We start from the raw sequence: 22,298 nt of genomic DNA on the forward strand, positions 1-22,298 counted from the left end.
AGTCCAGTGCTTATCCTTCTTGGTGCATCAGTTTCGGGTTTTACAAGTGAGGTACTCGTTTTGGATGAATGATTTTAAATTATAAACTATAAGATATACATCATTCATCAACAGTGACTACTTCATTTGTGAAACTTGAAACGTTGTTGTTCTGATAAGAAGGGACACAGTGTATCTCAGCCTGTGCATTAGGAGTGGTGAATCACTGTTTTGACCCTTGTGAATGTGAAGCATATGCAGTCCCCGGCTGAGGGACTGTTTTTATCAGCGCCCCCAAAACCAATAAAAATACATTAGAAACGTGAAAATACTGAAGAATGCAGCTGTGATGATTCCCAATTGTTTTAATATTGCTCAATGCCTTAAGGACACCTAGGGCCTCTTGCACATATTTTGTTCTACCAGTAGTTGTGTCTTACTCCTCTCTGAGATACGAGTTTCACCTGAAGGTCCAGGCCTGATTCACAAAGAATGAAAAATTGAAAATATGAGGTCTGGTGCAAGCGAGATTTGATGGTTTGGGATCAAAAGTGAATTTTTCAATAGAAGAAGTAGGATTCTTGAGTGGGAGACTCCCTTAAAGGTAGTAGGGTTTTTGAGACGGCCATAATGTGGAACTGTGCTCCAAGGTGTGAGGCTCACTTGAAATGTCTGCTTAACGGATGTTTTTCTCCATGGCGCATTCTACAAATATCTCACTGTCTCAACCCACAATCACTCTCCTCTCTCTTTCCACCAGGTCTTCATACTGTGCACTTCGGTCCTTCTAAAGCAGCATTGATCAAAGTATCAGCTAGACTGTGGATGGCTGGCCAGTTTGAATAAGCTCTCCGCACAGGCTCTTACCCAGGGCACAGCTGAGACTGGAGTACCTGCAAAGGCTTGGCGGCATAATCCTTTCATATGAATTTTAGGTGTTGCCCTTTCTCCATGAAAGCCTTACTTGTGGATGTGTTTGCCAACCAGGTTGTCAGGTTGTGACCTTCAGGACATTTCCAGTGAAATTCCAGATTTTGTAGCTTCTGTACAGTTTGTCGGCAGGACGCTTTGTCACAAAAGTGGTGGAGTACCCTGTCCACCAAACTCCTTGTTCGCTCACTCTATTTATAGTTGTGTGAACGTCATATTTCTGCCAGTGAAGCCAGTGTTGGTTCTGCCAGGACAAACGTGACCAACGACAATGGGCCTTGTGTCAATGTACCTCATAGCAAGATTATTTCAGGCCTTGAAAAATCATAAAAATGTTACTCGACCTGCAAGTCCAGTGACTTAAATAATCTACTCGACCTATTTGTAATGCTCTTGACCCATAAACTGGTTTCAAATGATGTGATCGTGGGCAAATAATTTAATTTATTGAGCTGCCATTTTCTTCATTATCACATATGATAGCACCTTCAAATGTGTGAGTACAAAAAACTCTTTTGTTTACTTTATTATAATAAACATATTTTCCATATATAATGCAAATCTAGCCACATATAGGATACACATGATCCCTGACTTGCCTTTTACTTCATTAACAGCATTTTCATCTGGGTGGGGGCAGCAATGTTTCTTAAATCAGGTTTAAAAACTATAACTTTTAATAAATACATAAATAAAGCAAGAAGTGGTAGCACACGATCATTTGTAATTAGCAGATTCACAGAATAAAAAGACTCCTTTTAAAATTTAGAGTACACCCTGATCTCCTTGCGGGGGACACCATGTCCTTGTGGTTGGAGCCAGTGCTCTGTTTCATATATATATATATATATATATTCACTGAAAAAACCATAGGTTTCAGGGGTGTTATAGTTAGCTGGACTTTTCACTTGTACAAAACCATTGAAATTCCCCCGTTATAGTTAGTTCAGCTAACTATAACTCGCACGCCTGCAATTCACTGCTGATGACGTCACATATTACATCACTCATGACATGGTCAGTGACATCACTCATGACATCACTGATGACATCTCAAATGACATCACTGATGACATCATCCAGTGAATGAGTGTTTTTCTGAAAATTAAATATGTTTCATATATGTATATCTCAAGGTCGATGGAAGAATAAATGGGTATATAAGTGTCTAAATGGATGATTTGTTTTTGAAAAATTGATTGTGTAACTGACTGATTAAGTGTATCATAGTGAATACATGGCTTAGTGAGTAATGTTTCAATATGTAAATATCTGTATCAGTCTCTCACTTTGTGTATAAGTGGCTGCATGGGTTGGTGAGTAGCTACATGGGTGTCTATATAGGTTATTAGTTGGTTTTTTGAGTATCAGTCTGAGTGTCTGCATGGTTCGGTGGGGGGTATTACGTAGTGCATAGGTGCATGAATGAGTGACTCACTCTTTGTATGTGTTGAAGACAACATGTGTGCAGGACTGTATGGGTGGATGAGTGTGTGTATGGGTGTGTTAGTGAGTGAATGACTGTCTCAATAGTGTCTTTATGAGTAACTACATATGTTTTAAACTAGTATATGTGACTATTGGTGTATATAAGTGAGTATATGTGAGAGTGTGAGATTGAAAGAGTTCCTGAATGAATAAGTATGTGTTTCTATAAGTGATTTTTCAAAAAATAAGTATGTGTAAGTTTCCGTAGAAGTAAGTGTGGTGGTGTGTGTATAACTGTATATGCAAATAAATGTATGTTTGATTCTTTATTAGCATGAGTTACTATGTGTGTGAGTAACTCTGGATGAGTGGCATTGTGTAACAGGATGTATAGGTGTATGAGTACATATGATGAGTGAATACATGTATGAGTGACTGTATAGGACTGTTGGTGAATGAGTGGATGTGTATGTGGATCTTAGAATTACTGAAGAGGTTGTTGTAACTGGTATTGGTATGTCCATTGTTTTGAAAAGTTAAGTCTCTATTTTTGAATGTGTGTATCAAAGGTTATATTAGGGTGCGAGGAGGTCTGCAACTCTATCACAAGGATGATGTCATCAGTGATGTCATCAGTGATGTCATTTGAGATGTCATCAGTGATGTCAAGAGTGATGTCACTGACCATGTCATGAGTGATGTAATATGTGACGTCATCAGCAGTGCATTGCGGGCGCGCGAGTTATAGTTAGCTGAACTAACTATAACGGGGGAATTTCAATGGTTTTGTACAAGTGAAAAGTCCAGCTAACTATAACACCCCTGAAACCTATGGTTTTTTCAGTGAATATATATATATATATATTTATTTATTATCTACTGGCGGTCGCCAGTAGATAGTTATAGTTAGGACCTATTTTCCATAGGAAATCCGCAACATTCTATTCCCAATAAGTCTGGCGGCAATTGACGAATCTTTGCGAAATTTTCCAAACTTTTGGCCAGCTCCGCTCCTACCCTGACAGTTTTGTGGTGATTCGTCAAGCGGGGGCCGAGAAAAAAGGGGGGTCCCAAATGCATTTTCCCCATGCAATTTCCCATAGGATCTGTTGTCGCAGCTACAGCCCGAACTGCCAAACGGAATTACACCAAATTTGGTAAAGAGGTAGTCCTCAGTTCAGACTCGTGCCTTTTGCTTAAATGGTGTAAATCCGTTCAGTAGTTTCTGAGAAAATTAGGGTAAAGAAGTTAGTGATATCTATGGCCGGGGAGGATCCGCGCACCCTCTCAGCACCCTCCCCGAACCTTCCCGAGCACGAGCTGAATGCTAATTGGCTGCCAACACTCTGAATCAGGAATTGTTGGCAGCCATCTTGTGCCTCGGTAGAACCGAGGCACAAGAAAACCGGAAAAAAAGGCGCAAAATGCGACAAGGGGGCAGGGTAGAAACACCCTGACCCCCTAGGCCTGCTCAGGGGGTCCCACAAGGACCCCCAGGGCCCCCAAAAATACTTTTTTTCAAAAAATCGCGACATGCTCGTAGGGTCCGCGGCTCCCACCGCCTCGCGGCTCCCACCCTGCCATTGCAAACTGCTTTGCTTCATTAAAGCGAGAGCAGGGAAACCTGCTCTCGCTTCAATGAAGCAAAGCAGATTGCTTTTCCATATGGGGAGCAGCATGTTAGCTGCTCCCCATGTGGAAAAGCAATGCCAGCTCCCGCAGGAAGCGGGAGCTGGCTGGGACCGTGGGGGGATTGGGACCCCCACACGGTCCCCAACGAGGTGGCCAGGCCCCGGGAGATGGGGTCCCCGGGGCCAGTAGTGGCCCGGGAGGGGCCCTCCTAAAAATCAAAAAAATTAATAAATAAAAAAAACGGCCCCGGGGGATGGGGTCCCCGGGGCCAAAAAGGGACACAGGAGGGGGGCAAGGCAGCCCCCCTCCAAAAAACTGAAAGAAAAAAAAAAAAGGCCATGCCCCGGGGGATGGGGTCTCCGGGGCAAATTATGGCCTTGGGAGGGGGGCCACGTGGCCCCCTTCCCGATTTTTATTTTGATTTTTTTTTAATAAAAAAATACAAATTGGGGGCAGGCCCTGGGGGATGGGGTCCCCAGGGCCAAAAAATAAGAAAAAGAAGGGGGGCTACACAGCCCCCATTCTTAAAAATATATATTTTTTTAAAAACAGGATCGTGGAGGAGGCCACGCCCCCTCCTTTCATCACTCTGCAAACACGCCCCCTGGAGCGTTTGCAGAGGGGGAACGAATTCCCCTTCAATACTGGGGGTCCCTGGGGGCCAACTAGCCCACCAGGAACCTCCAGTATGCGCCAGGGGGCTGCGTTGCAGAGAGGTGTAATGAGGCCACGCCCCTTTTGACACCTCTCTGCAACGCAGCTCCCTGGCGCTTACTGGAGGTACCTGGTGGGCTAGTTGGCCGCCAGGGGACCTCAGGATTCAAGGGGACTTAATCTCCCAACTTAAAAAGCGCCATGGGGCGCGTTTGCACAGTGGTGAAGGTAGGGGGCGGGGCCTGAGGTGATACTGTGCAAACACACCCTGTGGCGCCTTTTAAGTTGGGGAATTAATTCCTCTTCAATCCTGAGGCTCCCTGGGGACCAACTAGCCCACCAGGTACCTCCAGTAAGCGCCACGGAGCTGTGTTGCAGAGTGTTGTAAAAAGGGGCGTGGCCTCTGAATACCTCTCTGCAATGCAGCTCCTTGGCGCATACTGGAGGTACCTGGTGGGCTAGTTGGCCCCCAGGGGACCTCAGGATTGAAGAGGAATTAATTCCCCAACTTAAAACGCGCCACAGGGCGTGTTTGCACACGTCACCTCAGGCCCCTCCCCCTTCCTTCACCATTGTACAAATATTCCTCTAAAATCAGCCGAACTACGAATTCCGATTTACTCACCTGTTATCAGGAGAGAACCCAGGGCTGCATCTTTTAGCCCAGCACTGACCCTGAAAAGTAATTCTAAGCGTACTTACTAGTAACTTGTATTTCCTTCCATAGGAATCCATTGTGGGGTTTTCACCAGAAAAGTTTCTAAGTGGCTATTTTCACAAACTAAAAATATTCCTAAAAAATCGTCTGTATGACTTAAACACATTCTTTCAACTGTTTACAGGAGGTTGGCCAGTGCTGGATCCAGGATCCACCACTGAGTAAGAAAAAGTAACAATAACACTACTTACCTGCTAAGTGAATTTACTGCCTTAGGATAAAATTCGTGATTCTATGGGAAAAAGTTTCCAAGTGTCAACTTTTAAAACACAATAATATTCCTTAAAAATTACTACTGTAACCAAAGCGCTTTTACTCAAATGTTTACAGGAGATGTCCAAGGACTGAATCTAGGATCCAGTCCTGTGGTTAAAAAAGTAATCCATAAAGTAACTAATTGCATTTAACTAGAAATTCACATTGAGCTCAGTGTTTGAAATTGTGTTGCCCATTGCAACAACTGTAACTACTGTACTTAAAAGTCTGTTGCCTATTTGCCAAGTATTTAAACTAAAGTAATTCATTCTGAGAAAGTATATTTTGTATTGTAATGTATAATGTAATTAAAAAAAAATATCTAAAAATAAATAGTTTAAAAAATGTAGTAAATCAGTATCAAAAAAATCAGTATAACAATTAATACATTCAAAATTCTCATTTACAAAACCTTTGAAATTCACTGAAAAAACCATAGGTTTTAGGCCTGATATAGTTAGGAATTAGTATTTAAAAAACCTTTGAAATTCACTGAAAAAACCATGGGTTTCAGGGGCGCTATAGTTAGGAATTGGTGTGAGAAGTTGACCTGATATATGATGTCACTAATTCTAGTGTACACCTTGTATCAGTCCAAACAACCCTTATGGTGATTGGTTGTAAAGTCAACCTTATAGACCAGCTATCCTAGTGGTAGCATGGACAAGAGCAGTCTTAGGCTAAACTCTGTATGGCATGTGAAGCCAGCTGTTACACCATTTGTAATCCCTTGAATACCAAATGAAAGGACACCACAACAGATATATATAAAAAATAGAATGTATTTATTCTAGTCAAACCCTCAGCACTCTTTATGAGATTCGAGGTAAGTACAACACAGTCTTATTTAAGTATACATTAAGTCACACAGGTAAGTAATACAGTTAGGCCCTAGGGGCCACGCAAACCATATACTAAGTAAGTGGTATAAGAACCACTGTCACGAACACAGGATAGGCCTAGGTCTAGGGAATCGCTGGCGCTACACTATACTACCAAAGGTTAGGAAGTGGGAGGCCCACGGGATTCAGGTGCAGAGTGGAAACACTAATGCGTAAAAGTCGATAGAAATAGTAGTTATTAGAAATTAACAGTTTTAGGACACTTCAGGAATAGCTAGGAAGTCGAGACTTGGAAACTAGACCCTAGGATAGTCAATACCCTTGTGAGCACCGGAGTACTCAAGTTACCTAGCCCACGGGCTGCGGGTGCATAGGTGTGAACTTGCGTCGGGTTTCGTCGTTGACTCCTATGGATGCCTGAAGGAAAGTTGCTGACAGGCAGTCAGTGAAGAGTGTCCGGTGGATCCCAAGGATGGAATCAAGAAGGAAGGATACCTGCAAGCAGAAGGGACAGAGTCTAGGTCACCAGCCAGGAGCCAGGAAGGAACCAGGAAGGAACCAGGCGATGTCGTGAAGATGCAGGTGAAGAGGTGAAGCTTGTCGCAGCAGCCACGGGTACCAGGAGGCGTCGAGGACGACCAGGACCAGGAGATGAGCTGTCCCACGAAGGCTCCTGCTGTCAGCGGCGTCAATGTCGAGCTAGGACCCAACAAGCCTTGGCAAGCGGAACCCACGCAGGATGGAGGACTTGCTTCTGGTGCAGACCAGGAAGGTCTGGGGTGCTTCTCTTCCACAGAGGAGCGGGTGCCAGTCTGGAGGAGCCGGAGGTTCGTCGTCGCAGAGGCTACTAGCCAACGGGCCAGCAACCAGACAACACGTCGAGCAACTCAGGTGCAGAAGGGCCCCACGCAGAACACGTGAAGTGTGGGGAGCTGATCTTCTTTGCAGATGGTGCTCGGGATTGGGGCTTCTCAATTCCCCAAGCACAGCCTCGAGGAAGCCTCAGAAGTCGCGCTAGTCAGTTACTAGCCACTTTTCCCAAGTGGCCGGTCCCACGTCCCTCGTCGCCTCCCCGGGTCTCAGCTTTGCTGTCGATGTGGATCTGGTTCAGAGGTGTCTGGAAGTCACGGCGCTGGTCAGTCTCTACAGTCGTCCCTCGTAGGATCAGTCGCAAAGCAAGCAGCGGTCGCTGGATGGTACCTGGTTGCCCAGGGTGGTCACTCCTTGGCCACAAGGGAGATTTCTTCAGTCTTCTTCCTGAGGTCGAATGTCGAAGGTCCAGAGTTTCTGTTCAAGTTGCAGATTTAGGTTAATCAAATTTAGCAGGGCTCAGCTACCTACTGATATACTGGGCTAGTGGGCTGGGCTACCTGCAAGGTCCTTTCCTATGGGTGGGACCAGGAAGGGGAGTGGCTACACCCCCTTTCCTTTGTCCAGTTTCGCGCCAGAGCTGGGGCTGGAGTGCCCCAGCACCGGTTTGAACTGGACTATGCATGGGACACCTTGTGTGCCCAGGCATGTCTCATTCCTTTCAGCCCTCCCTGCCACAATACACTAAAGTCTGTCTGGGGAGGTGCTAGCACCTCCCCAAGCAGGAAACCTATTGTCCAGGCCTCCCTGGCTGGGAGGGCTCCCAGCTGCAGGAGGTCAGACTCGTGTCTGTGGCAGCAGCATCCATTTTGTGATTCTGAGGCTTTGGTGAGAGTTAAACAGCAAAGTAGGATTTTAACATGTCTCTCCCTCTAGAAGGGAGGAATAATATCCTCATCACCAGAAATGGTATGGGGGTATTATTCCAAAGTGTTAGACACCTTACACGACATGTTTTGATAAAGCCAAACCATAGTTACCATAACCGTTTAAGATTATAAGGTACTTTAAGAGTATATGGTAGGCTATATCATAGAACAGCTATAAGGACATGGTTCCGAAAGCTGCAGACAGACTCAGCTCATGCTAGAGCACCATCTCACATGTTACCAAGCACTCTGCCTCCAGGATTGTTAAGGCCTGCCATAGGAGTGGCTGATAGGTACACATGTGTCTATATTAAGGGTAGATATAGGTATACTATATCTAAGCTAGGGGTGATTACACGACCTTGCCCCAGCTGAGTGATCAGCCAGTTGTGTCTGATTGGAAGGCCAGACCAGGGGTGGCATTTTACACATGCTGCAGCCCCTGGGAGGCCTAGGGTACACCTATGCCCTGGATACCTAGGGTACACTGTACAGGGTCCAATAAGGTGACCCTTACCAATTGGGTATGTACCTAGGGTACATGGAGTCCATTTTAAAGAGAGAGCAGACAGCCTGAGACCCTGAATGGCAGGATCTCAGGCCAACTAAGTCGAAAAGCCAGCTAGACACTAGGCAAAAAAGTTTGGGGTATCCATAGTCAGATATCCACCTTCCTACACAACCCCCCCCCAAACGAAGGGACATAAGGCTGTCCTTGACCAGGTAAGCCTATATTGCCTAAGTGGCCATATAAGGAAGAACCAGCACTGGCATGGTTACCCTCTGTCTCATGGTCCACTAAGCAATCCCTCACCCTAAAGGTATCATAGGGTCTCCACCATAGGGAATCTCTACCTTTGGTGTGTCTTTGCAAAGTAAAAGGCTGGTGTTGAGATGGAGTACTGAAGTGAATGTCCTCAAAGTGAGGCCTCAGCTTCCTCCAATCATCCTCCACCATGGATGCCTTTCTTTCTTTAACTGAGTTGCACTGTGCTCTCAGGGTCAGCCTCTGGCTACCTAAAGCTGGAGGCTGGGTCCCTTTGGTGGGCTTACTGGAGGGACAGGTCAGGGTTGGGGCCCTAAGGTCCCATGTTTGCCTGTGCCCAACAGAATCCCTCTGGGGGAGGTCCCTAACTACCTGTAAAGGAGATCCCTCAGGAATGTTTTTAACCATCACCTGGCTAGGGCTACTAGCCGGGCAATCCTCATTCTTTTGATGGGGGGGTTCTTGTGGACAGGGGCCCTCTTGGGGTCCACTGGCCTCCCTGACCTCTGCAGCCCTGGGCTGACTGAGGCAGGGTAGAGAGAGGCAGGCTACCTGCACCAGACTGGGTCCCACCTTGGAAGGGTCCACTGACATCAGAGGCTCTGCCAGGCCAGGCCTGGCTACCTCTGGGGCAGTTCCTTCACAAGGGGTGAGGTCAGATTCCTGAGGAGGCTGACCTTTTCCTACTGTCTGGGGAGAGGGAGACTTTTCTTCCTCTCCACTACTCTCTGTTTTTGTGGAGTGATCCATAGTTTCAGGCTTCACTACACCTATGTCAGTCTGAGTATGGACTGAGACCATTACAATCCTGCCAACCTTTTCAGGGAGGCACCCAGTTTGGGTTTGAGCTGTGACTGTCACAGCTCTGCCAATCTCTACAGGGAAGTCTGTCTTTGCCTGGGCTGTGGCTACCACTGCCCTTCCGACCTTTTCAGGGAGGAATTCTACTTGGACAGGGGTTGTGGCTGGCACAACCCCACTGCCCTTTTGTGAAAGGCCTACCATTTTAGAATGGGTGTCTTGTTCAACTCCAGCCCAAGCTGAGAGTTCTAAGTCATTCCCCAGTAAGCAGTCTACAGGCAAGGTTGGGGACACTGCCACCCTCTTAGGGCCAGTGACACCTCCCCAGCTGAGACATACCTCTGCCATGGGATGACTGTTCTGTTTGCCATCAATATTAGTTACCTGGTATGAGAAACCAGGCAAAAGCTGCTCAGAGGGAACTAGTCTGTGGGTCACCATAGCGATGCTAGCTCCAGTGTCTCTGTAGGCCTCAGCTTTTCTACCATTGAGGTAGGGTTCCTGTCTGTACCTACCCAAAGTGTTGGGACAGGCAGTGAAGTTGGCAAACCCCATGCCACCATCACAGACAAGAGTAGCTGCTGCAGGGGACTTGGCTAAGCCAGGGTCCACCTGTGTTCCCCAAGAAAACCCAACCAAATTGTTGGGGGCACTCCCACCACCTGGGGGATTACTGCTGACAGTAATAGGTGGTGTTACAGGAGTAATTGGAGGAACAGTTTTTTTTTTTAGCCTTTGGGCAACTGCTGTCAGTTTTCCAATGCCCAGGAATTTTACATTCATGGCAGTAAGGCTTTTTAACTGTGGTAGAGGAGGGAGCTTGGGACCCACCACCCTGTGTGTAGTTTTGGGGCCCTGAGGAAGATTTCTCTTTTGTTTTATCCCCACCCTTCTCTTGAGACTTGGTGGTATCTTTCTTTTGGTCACCACCCTGATTTTTAGGCCTAATCCTGGTCCTGACCCATTTATCTGCCCTCTTTCCCAATTCTTGGGGAGAGGTCAAATCTGAGTCTACCAGGTGTTGATGGAGAAGCTGGTTTTGACAATTATTAAGGATCTGCTCCCTCATAATCAAGTTGTACAATCCTGTATAGTCCTGCACCTTGCTACCATTTAACCAACCCTCCAAAGCCTTAGTGGCACAATCCACAAAATCAGACCAGTCCTGTGTCTGTGTCTTCTGGGTGTCTCTGAACAACAACCTATATTGCTCAGTGGTTAAGCCAAACCCATCTATCAGAGCACTCTTCAGGACTTTGTAATTGTCAGCATCCTCATCACTAACTGTGAGGAGCTTGTCTCTACCTTTGTCAGAAAAGGAGAGCCACAAATAGCTGCCCACTGACTCTGGGGTACCTGCTGTACTTTGCAGGCCCACTCCAAAGCAGTCATCCACTTGTGGATGTCATCCCCATTCTGAAATGGGGGGGGACTATCTTGCTTAGGTTTCTATGGTCATAAGACCTATCCCTATCTTAAGGAATGTTGCTGCCACCCGTGGGTCCTAGCCCACTTAACTTTTGCTCTCTGGCCAGAGCAAGCTTCATCTTGGCAAGGGCAAGTTCTTCCCTTTTAATCCTCAGATTGGCTTCCCTCATTCTGGCCTCATGCTCTTTTCTCTCTGGAGAAGTCATTCCCCTGTGAGAAGAGGCATGGGAGCTATTAGAGACATGGGAGTGGATAGATTCCCTTGAAGGGGATCTTCCTCTCCTGCTTCTCTGGTTAAGTCTACTTGAGGCTCTGAATGGGGGGGCCCCAGTCAGACTCCCATGTAGACTTAAGTTAGCCTGTGCTAAGTCTCCCAACTTGGACCTGGCTGTCTACCTCATCTTCTGAAGTCCCATCGGACTCATCTGTAGTGGGTAGACCCTCACCTGTACCTAGAGTACTAACCTGGGAGGCTCTCTGAGCATCATACTCCTCTAGGATCTCCACTAGTTGAATGAGGGTAGGGTTTGAACCCTGTTGTAACTTTCTGGAGGTACACAATTGCCTCATCTCCTGAAAAGTTAGGGTATCATATCTAGAGGGGATATTTCTGGGATCTACCCCTCCTGAGAGAGAATCAACTTGATCTCCTCTCAGAGACATGATCTAGTGAGGGTGTGGTGTGTGCACCTACCTACACTAGTTGTATCTACTAAACCACTCTAGTAGTTGTAGTCAGGGTGTGCTAGACCCTTCAACCTACAACAACTAAGTCCAGTAGGACTTAAGTATTTATAATCTGTTATATGTACCTAACAATATCTGTGTGATCTTTCAATTTACTATCTCAAGATTACAATGGTATTAACAACAGCAAGCTCAGATCCCACCGCTGCCACCAATGTGAGAAGTTGGCCTGATATATGATGTCACTAATTCTAGTGTACACCTTGTATCAGTCCAAACAACCCTTATGGTGATTGGTTGTAAAGTCAACCTTATAGACCAGCTATCCTAGTGGTAGCATGGACAAGAGCAGTCTTAGGCTAAACTCTGTATGGCTTGTGAAGCCAGCTGTTACACCATTTGTAATCCCTTGAATACCAAATGAAAGGACACCACAACAGATATATATAAAAATAGAATGTATTTATTCTAGTCAAACCCTCAGCACTCTTTATGAGATTCAAGGTAAGTACAACACAGTCTTATTTAAGCATACATTAAGTCACACAGGTAAGTAATACAGTTAGGCCCTAGGGGCCACGCAAACCATATACTAAGTAAGTGGTATAAGAACCACTGTCACGAACACAGGATAGGCCTAGGCCTAGGGAATCGCTGGGGCTACACTATACTACCAAAGGTTAGGAAGTGGAAGGCCCACGGGATTCAGGTGCAGAGTGGAAACACTCACGCGTAATGCGTAAAAGTCAATAGAAATAGTAGTTATTAGAAATTAACAGTTTTAGGACACTTCTGGAATAGCTAGGAAGTCGAGACTTGGAAACTAGACCCTAGGATAGTCAATACCCTTGTGAGCACCGGAGTACTCAAGTTACCTAGCCCACGGGCTGCGGATGCATAGGTGTGAACTTGCATTGGGTTTCGTCGTTGACTCCTATGGATGCCTGAAGGAAAGTTGCTGACAGGCAGTCAGTGAAGAGTGTCCGGTGGATCCCAAGGATGGAATCAAGAAGGAAGGATACCTGCAAGCAGAAGGGACAGAGTCTAGGTCACCAGCCAGGAGCCAGGAAGGAACCAGGAAGGAACCAGGCGATGTCGTGAAGATGCAGGTGAAGAGGTGAAGCTTGTCGCAGCAGCCACGGGTACCAGGAGGCATAGAGGACGACCAGGACCAGGAGATGAACTGTCCCACGAAGGCTCTTGCTGTCGGCGGCGGCGATATCGAGCTAGGACCCAACAAGCCTTGGCAAGCGGAACCCACGCAGGATGGAGGACTTGCTTCTGGTGCAGACCAGGAAGGTCTGGGGTGCTTCTCTTTCACAGAGTAGCGGGTGCCAGTCTGGAGGAGCCGGACCAGCAAGATGAAAACAAAGGTTCGTCGTCGCAGAGGCTACTAGCCAACGGGCCAGCAACCGGACAACACGTCGAGCAACTCAGGTGCAGAAGGGCCCCACGCAGAACACGTGAAGTGTGGGGAGCTGATCTTCTTTGCAGATGGTGCTCGGGTTGGGGCTTCTCAATTCCCCAAGCACAGCCTCGAGGAAGCCTCAGAAGTCGCGCTAGTCAGTTACTAGCCACTTTTCCCAAGTCGCCGGTCCTACGTCCCTCGTCGCCTCCACGGGTCTCAGCTTTGCTGTCGATGTGGATCTGGTTCAGAGGTGTCTGGAAGTTACGGCGCTGGTCAGTCTCTGCAGTCGTCCCTCGTAGGATCAGTCGCAAAGCAAGCAGCGGTCGCTGGATGGTGCCTGGTTGCCCAGGGTGGTCACTCCTTGGCCACAAGGGAGATTTCTTCAGTCTTCTTCCTGAGGTCGAATGTCGAAGGTCCAGAGTTTCTGTTCAAGTTGCAGATTCAGGTTAATCCAATATAGCAGGGCTCAGCTACCTACTGATATACTGGGCTAGTGGGCTGGGCTACCTGCAAGGTCCCTCCTATGGGTGGGACCAGGAAGGGAAGTGGCTACACCCCCTTTCCTTTGTCCAGTTTCGCGCCAGAGCTGGGGCTGGAATGCCCCAGCGCCGGTTTGAACTGGACTATGCATGGGACACCTTGTGTGCCCCAGGCATGTCTCATTCCTTTCAGCCCTCCCTGCCCCAATACACTAAAGTCTGTCTGGGGAGGTGCTAGCACCTCCCCAAGCAGGAAACCTATTGTCCAGGCCTCCCTGGCTGGGAGGGCTCCCAGCTGCAGGAGGTCAGACTCGTGTCTGTGGCAGCAGCATCCATTTTGTGATTCTGAGGCTTTGGTGAGAGTTAAACAGCAAAGTAGGATTTTAACATGTCTCTCCCTCTAGAAGGGAGGAATAATATCCTCATCACCAGAAATGGTATGGGGGTATTATTCCAAAGTGTTAGACACCTTACACGACATGTTTTGATAAAGCCAAACCATAGTTACCATAACCGTTTAAGATTATAAGGTACTTTAAGAGTATATGGTAGGCTATATCATAGAACAGCTATAAGGACATGGTTCCGAAAGCTGCCGACAGGCTCAGCTCATGCTAGAGCACCATCTCACATGTTACCAAGCACTTTGCCTCCAGGATTGTTAAGGCCTGCCATAGGAGTGGCTGATAGGTACACATGTGTCTATATTAAGGGTAGATATAGGTATACTATATCTAAGCAAGGGGTGATTACACGACCTTGCCCCAGCTGAGTGATCAGCCAGTTGTGTCTGATTGGAAGGCCAGACCAGGGGTGGCATAATACATGCTGCAGCCCCTGGAAGACCTAGGGTACACCTATGCCCTGGATACCTAGGGTACACTGTACAGGGTCCAATAAGGTGACCCTTACCAATTGGGTATGTACCTAGGGTACATGGAGTCCATTTTAAAGAGAGAGCAGACAGCCTGAGACCCTGAATGGCAGGATCTCAGGCCAACTAAGTCGAAAAGCCAGCTAGACACTAGGCAAAAAAGTTTGGGGTAACCATAGTCCGATATCCACCTTCCTACAATTGGCATTTAAAAAACCTTAGAAATTCACTGAAAAAACCATAGGTTCCAGGGGCGTCATAGTTAGCTGGACATTTCCCTCGTACAAAACCCTAGAAATTCCCCCGTTATAGTTAGTTCAGCTAACTATAACTCGCGCCCCCGCAGTGCACTGCTGATGACGTCACATATTACATCACTCATGACATGGTCAGTGACATCACTGATGACATCTGAAATGACATCACTGACATAAAAGAAACTGCCCAGGGTGTAAGAGTTCAGCTCCGGGGACTGGTCTATCGTAAGGGTGGGCAACTCCACGGTGTCTAGAAGGGACCCCACATCCCGGGCATTGTCCGTCAGGAGGGTCTCATATAAGTGAGAGTAGTGTTCAGTCATCCATGCGTGGATGTCTCTCTGGGTACTGCGCTCTCGACCGAAGTCGTTGAGTAAGAAATGTATGGGGCACTGGGGATGTTCTTGCCTAATCAAATAAGCCAGCAGCTTCCCGGCCCTGTCCGCGGCAGAGTCAGAGCGAATCGAGTGCGCCAGATAATTATGACATCGTAGTCGGTCCAGTAGTGCCTCCCGTTCGGTATGGGCAGCATCTAGGCGCTGTCGTCCGGCCAGGTTGGCGACAACCTGCGTCTCCAGCAACAGCAGCCGTCCCTCAATATGCGCCAGCGAGGCGTCCAGTTGTTTGCGGATATTCCAAGTCTGCCCAAGACAATGCCCCCGAACCACCACTTTAAAACCCGCCCATTCAGTGACAACCGAGTCCGTGGAACCAGTGTTAAGTGCGAAATAACTAGCTATCGCCGATTCCAGTGAGCCTCGGAAGAGGGGATCTTCAAAAGCTGCGGTCTGCAGGCACCAGGCCGGGACCAGGGGTGGGGGGTGGTTCCCAGGCCAGGTGCATCACCAAGGGATTATGATCTGAGTGTGTCCGGCCCAGATAATCAGTCGACTGTATCAAGGGGAGGAGGGCAGCGGACGTAAGGATACGATCGAGGCGCACATGTTGCTTATGTCCTGGGGAATAAAACGAGTATACCCTGGAGCGAGGGTGACGGTCCCGTCAGACATCCAAAAGGGCCCAGTTACCCAACCAGATTTTTAAAAGGTGAGCATTAGAGGAGGCATACTAGTGAGAGGGGGGAAAGGAGCGGTCAAGGGAGACATCGAGCACAGCATTAAAATCACTGCCCAGGAGCCACGGGACATCTTTCCATTGGAGCAGTACCTCGGAGAGATCACTCAGAAATGTACCCTGCGCAACTTTGAGGGCATATAGGGAGCCGAGTAAGAGTGGTTGGCCATTCAGTCTGCCTCTCACCAAGACGTAGCGCCCCATGGGGTCTATCAGGACTTCTTTCTCCTCCCATGGAACCCCTGCTTTAATCCATATCATCACCCCTCTAGCCATGGACGAATAGTTGGTCCAGTCCAGGGAGGACCTGGCTTGGCAGTTCGGGCTGGACTGTTCCCATGAGGCACAGGGTCAAGACTGATTTGCATATGGCTGGGTTCAAACTGGAACGGCATGGTGAGCAAAAAAACGATGGATTTAGGCCCAGATCTCTGTACTGGGGTGAATGTATGACATTGTTCTGCATTCTGTCCATCAATTGTTGTTTTTGCATTTGTCACCCCGAGTGGGAAGGGTATGCCCAGACTTGGGTCCCTTGCTCTCCATGCCACTGGAATCAAGCTATCCTGGCTGAAGAGGGGTGAAACCCCGAAACCGGTCCTAGGATGCTTGTTTCCAGTCCAGGGAGGACCTGGCTTGGCAGTTCGGGCTGGACTGTTCCCATGAGGCACAGGGTCAAGACTGATTTGCATATGGCTGGGTTCAAACTGGAACGGCATGGTGAGCAAAAAAACGATGGATTTAGGCCCAGATCTCTGTACTGGGGTGAATGTATGACATTGTTCTGCATTCTGTCCATCAATTGTTGTTTTTGCATTTGTCACCCCGAGTGGGAAGGGTATGCCCAGACGTGGGTCCCTTGCTCTCCATGCCACTGGAATCAAGCTATCCTGGCTGAAGAGGGGTGAAACCCCGAAACCGGTCCTAGGATGCTTGTTTCCAATCCAGGGAGGACCTGGCTTGGCAGTTCGGGCTGGACTGTTCCCATGAGGCACAGGGTCAAGACTGATTTGCATATGGCTGGGTTCAAACTGGAACGGCATGGTGAGCAAAAAAACAATGGATTTAGACCCAGATCTCTGTACTGGGGTGAATGTATGACATTGCTCTGCATTCTGTCCATCAATTGTTGTTTTTGCATTTGTACACCTAGCCACGTCAACGTCGGCATAAGCGGGTAGCCTCAACGGCAGTCAGGTGCGTCTCCTGCAAAAGCGCATGCTACCCTCCCTTCCGTCTACCTTTTTAAACCATGGTTAAAATCCTGCCCTGTCCAACCCTGATCACGTCCGTACTATTAGAAGCACTATTGTCCCTCCATCCAGATACATCAGCTGCAGGCTCTCGGGCCAGTGTCTGTAATGAGGAGAGGTCGGACTGGAAACCCTAGAAACTCTAGAAACCCTAGAAAGATGGAGGCAGTTACCTGCCACCCAGAGATTCCTTCTGGTCTTCTATGCTGCTGAGGCTTCAAAGTGTACTCCAGGTGGATGATTAAATAGGGGCATCTCTTGCAGTGCATGGATGTGGAAGGGTGTTGATCGCAGTCATATAACGTGTAGAGCATTAAATTCAGGCATTCTTTCCTGGAGAGTGTGCTCCACACTTGCCACATTAGCAGGTAAGCGCTTCCCACATGAGGCAGTACACAAAAGTGAATGTGTCATTTGATGTTCTCTGTGTTGCTTACAGGAGCGCCATAGTCTTTGTTGGTGATCTGAAAACCAGTGGCTTCAACGTTTATTATTCTGAATGGCGGCTAGATCTACGCGTGGAGTGGCAGGATCAGAGAAGGTGCGTTTAGGTAAGAGTGGTGGGGCCAGGTTGGGAGGGGATTCAACAGACGACCATGAGCGAAAATTTAATAATTAATTTTCCCTCGTCGTCTGTCAAAATCCCCCCCACCCAAACCCACCGCCTCACCGCTCCACCGCTCCTACCTGCACGGGCCACGGCTGAGAAGGTGCCTTGTTAATGGGCTATGGTTGGAGTTGGGCCTCGTCTGAAAATGCCTGCTTGAGCCACTGTTACATCAACAGTAAATCACTTTATGGAGTCCATCCAACACCATGAAGGCACATTTACACCAGGGTAGGATAATTTGTCCATATCCTGGTGAAATCCATCTTAGCTTCATGCTCTGCACTATTCAATCCAGACATAGCACACAACCAAATTAAACCGAACTTATTGGCTTTGTCAATGCTTACTGACAGTATCCAATACATGAGTAACAAGGAGAATGCGGCCAATAATTATAATTAAAAATGCATGTGTTCTGAGAATACAAGACTGTGAATTTAAGCATTGCAAGCATGTGGAAGGGGTAGTGGTCTTTGGAGTGTGTCTGTCCCTCCTATTCTCATCTTCCCACCACTTTCCTCTGCAATCTCTCCCGGTTAGACCATTATGTTCTGTCACACAGACACGAGCTCCCACAAATCATTGCTAGTGTTCATGCAAGCGAGTAGATGGGGTGGAAAGCAGAGGCTACAGGCACATGTGAAAGAATAGACCTAGCATAAAAGGGTGGCCTTTTACTTGTGGATGGGTCTTGAGTGGGCCAGAGGGTTCCCTTGGGAGGGTCCGGCCCCCCTGCAACACCCTCTCCCCTTAGAACTGGTGTGCTCTGCATGGATGCATGCCCTTTAAAGATAGCATATCCAGTGCTGACAAGATGAATCAGCCCTGCCAAGGGCCACGCATTGTGGGTTAAACAAATGCTTTTTAAGGAAATTCCTGTATTGCCGCATTGTCTGAGATATATCACGCAAATCAGCTGTGTACACCTAACAGCGTTTCAAAGGATTTCTGTGGCAGAAGTGTGGCTTGTGGTGCCGATGCTACTGCATCGCCGCTGCGGATGCTACTGCATCGCCACTGCGGATGCTGCTGCATCGCTGCTGCCGATGCTACTGTATCCATGCTGCCGATGCTACTGCATCGCCGCTGCGGATGCTACTGCATTGCCACTGCGGATGCTGCTGCATCGCCGCTGCCGATGCTGGTGCATTGCTGATGCTGCTGCATCGCCGCTGCCGATGCTGGTGCATTGCTGATGCTGCTGCATCGCCACTGCCGATGCTGGTGCATCGCTGATGCTGCTGCATCGCCGATGCATCTCTGATGCTGCTGCATCGCCGCTGCATCTCTGATGCTGCTGCATCGCCGCTGCATCGCTGATGCTGCTGCATCGCCGAGGCCAGCGCATCGCTGATGCTGCTGCATCGCCTCCTGCCTCACTCTAGCAGCCATAGCAGGGATTTTAAAGCTCTTATGTGCCTCGCGCACTTGTGCACATACCCAGGCCATTAACATAAGGGGCCCAGTAGCATTGCTGCTGCTCCTCCTGTATTTGCTGACACTGTAACAGGATTGGCAGACTGCACTGAGGCCAGTTGTGTTTCAAGGAGCCATCACTTAACCTGGCACTGCCACAGCCTAGTCCACCGAGTCAGCATCTGCAAACCTACCCCACATGAGACTTGGTGACTGTATGCTCTAAAAGTGGTTTCCCCCATGAGTAGCTTGTGACCTCTTGGTAGCTCTTCCCTACCTGTGAGTAGCTCTCCTGTGTGCAGCCCAGCCTACTAAATTAGATGCTTTTACTTGAATAAATTAATATTTGTGTAACAAAACTGATTGCAAGTATTTGAGATGAAAATGTGTGTATTTTCAGAACTCATTTGCTGATGTTTTGAGGAAAAAAGCAAAATGTTCAAAATCTCTTTAAGGCTGATATTGGAGTGACAATTCATGTGGCATTCGTCAGACCTCTTACTAATATGACAAGCTTGGCGCCAGGGGCATTGCAGCTTAGTTTCTTTGTAATACCCATGTTAAGATATTCGAAATTGATGAAGCCTTTTTTACGTCACTGCTCGCAACCCTACCTTATGCACTGAGGGGATCATTGCTGGTAATCTTGCATGGAGTGGCCACTCGTGTAATCTTGTCTGGTGTGGTCACTGTTACAACACTAATAATATTAGTAGCTCAGGATGATTTTCAGTGAGCATAAGCAGCTCTTGTTACAGAAAAGATTGGAGACCCATGTTCTAGAATATTAATACTTTTTTTCGTGTGAGAAGATGTGGTAGTTAAAATACTGAAGCTCAAAAGCCTGTTTGGATGTGAAACCCATCAAAAGGCCTCGTTCACACTTAATTTTATTTCTCCCAGAATTATGCAGCTGTGGACTGCAGTGTGATAGCGCCTTTGTAATTCAGATGTATTGTCTAACCATACTTCTGTTTGGCATAGCATTATGCACCATACTAGGTTTGTGGGGGGTAAAGTCACAATTCTAGCATATCACCCAATTGATAATGTAAGTAAATAAAGTAGAGAACCTGTCCACTTCAACAAACTACGCTGCTGGGGCTGTCTGTAGAAGTTTATCAGGTAGAAGATGTTCTCCAAGTGGCGCCACCTGCTGGAGCGCCTCTCTCGTTGCATCCTTCATGCAGGCAGTCCTGTGGGCTGGTTATGGCTTTTGTACAGTTCTGCATCCGGCCTGCGGACTGGACTCCAAAGCTCTTTTATGTTGGTCACTAGAACATTACACTGCAAAAAAGGCAGATAACCTCGTTGCACGAACATTACTGCAATGACTACCTGCGCTGAAGTGTCACTCAGTGTCACTCATAATGCACTGAAATGTCACACATAAGCACGCTGCAAACAGAAATATGACACATAAACACACTGCAAACAGAAATGTCACACACAAGCACGCTGCAAACAGAGAAATGGCACACATAAGCACACTGCAAACAGAGAAATGTCACACAAGCAGGCTGTAAACAGAAATGTCAGACATTTAACACACAAACAGAATTGTCACATATAAGCACACTGCAAACAGAGAAATGCCGCTTAAGCACGCTGCAAATAGAAATATCACATATGCATGCTGCAAACAGAAATGTCACACATAAGTATGCTGAAAACAGAGAAATATTACACAAGCACGCTGCAAGCAGAGAAATGTCGCACATAAGTATGCTGAAAACAGAGAAATATCACACATAAGCACACTGCAAACAGAGAAATGGCACACATGAATACCCTGCATACAGAGAAATGTCACACAATCACACTGCAAACAGAAATCGCACTCATAAGCACATTGCAAACAGAGAAATATCACACATAAGCACACTGCAAACAGTATTTTCACACATAACCACGCGGCAAACAGAGAAATGTCACATAAGCGCGCTGCAAACAGAAATATCACACATTAGCATGCTGCAAACACAGAAATATCACACATAAGCACGCTGCAAACAGAGTTGTCACAAATAAGCACGCTGCAAACAGACCAATGGCCCACATACGCAAACACAGAAATGGCACACATAAGCAAAATGCAAACACAGAAATGTCACACAAGCGCGCTGCAAACAGAAATATCACGTTAGCACGGTGCAAACACAGAAATATCACACATAAGCACGCTGCAAACAGAGAAATGGCACACAAGCATGCTGCAAACAGAGAAATGTCACACATACGCACGCTGCAAACAGAAATGTTGCACACAAGCACGCTGCAAACAGAAATGTCGCACATAAGATCGCTGAAAACAGAGAAATATCACACATAAGCACACTGCAAACAGAGAAATGGCACACATGAACACGCTGCATACAGAGAAATGTCACACAATTACACTGCAAACAGAAATCGCACTCATAAGCACATTGCAAACAGAGAAATATGACACATAAGCACACTGCAAACAGAATTTTCACACATAACCACGCGGCAAACAGAGAAATGTCACATAAGCGCGCTGCAAACAGAAATATCACACGTTAGCATGCTGCAAACACAGAATTATCACACATAAGCACGCTGCAAACAGAATTGTCACACATAAGCACGCTGCAAACAGACCAATGGCCCACATAAGCACGCTGCAAACACAGAAATGGCACACATAAGCACGCTGCAAACACAGAAATGTCACACAAGTGTGCTGCAAACAAAAATATCACACGTAAGCATGCTGCTAACAGCAAAATGGCACACATAAGCACGCTGCAAACAGAAATATCACACATTAGCATGCTGCAAACACAGAAATATCACACATAAGCACGCTGCAAACAGAATTGTCGCACATAAGCACGCTGCAAACAGACCAATGGCCCACATAAACACGCCTTAAACACAGAAATGGCACACATAAGCACGCTGCAAACACAGAAATGTCACACAGTGTGCTGCAAACAAAAATATCACACGTAAGCATGCTGCTAACAGCAAAATGGCACACATAAGCACGCTGCAAACAGAGAAATGGCACACATAATTATGCTGCAAACAGAGAAATATGA

The 22,298-nt window shown here is 47.3% G+C and overlaps 1 protein-coding gene across 1 annotated transcript in view; it reads left to right on the forward strand.

The window, feature by feature from the left end:
- The window catches only part of CLIP4 (CAP-Gly domain containing linker protein family member 4), a 188,161-nt gene that overhangs the window by 102,468 nt on the left and 63,395 nt on the right, over positions 1-22,298 (forward strand). The window lies entirely within an intron of this gene.

Source organism: Triturus cristatus, chromosome 6 (genome assembly GCF_964204655.1).
Source record: "Triturus cristatus chromosome 6, aTriCri1.1, whole genome shotgun sequence".
NCBI lineage: Eukaryota > Metazoa > Chordata > Amphibia > Caudata > Salamandridae > Triturus > Triturus cristatus.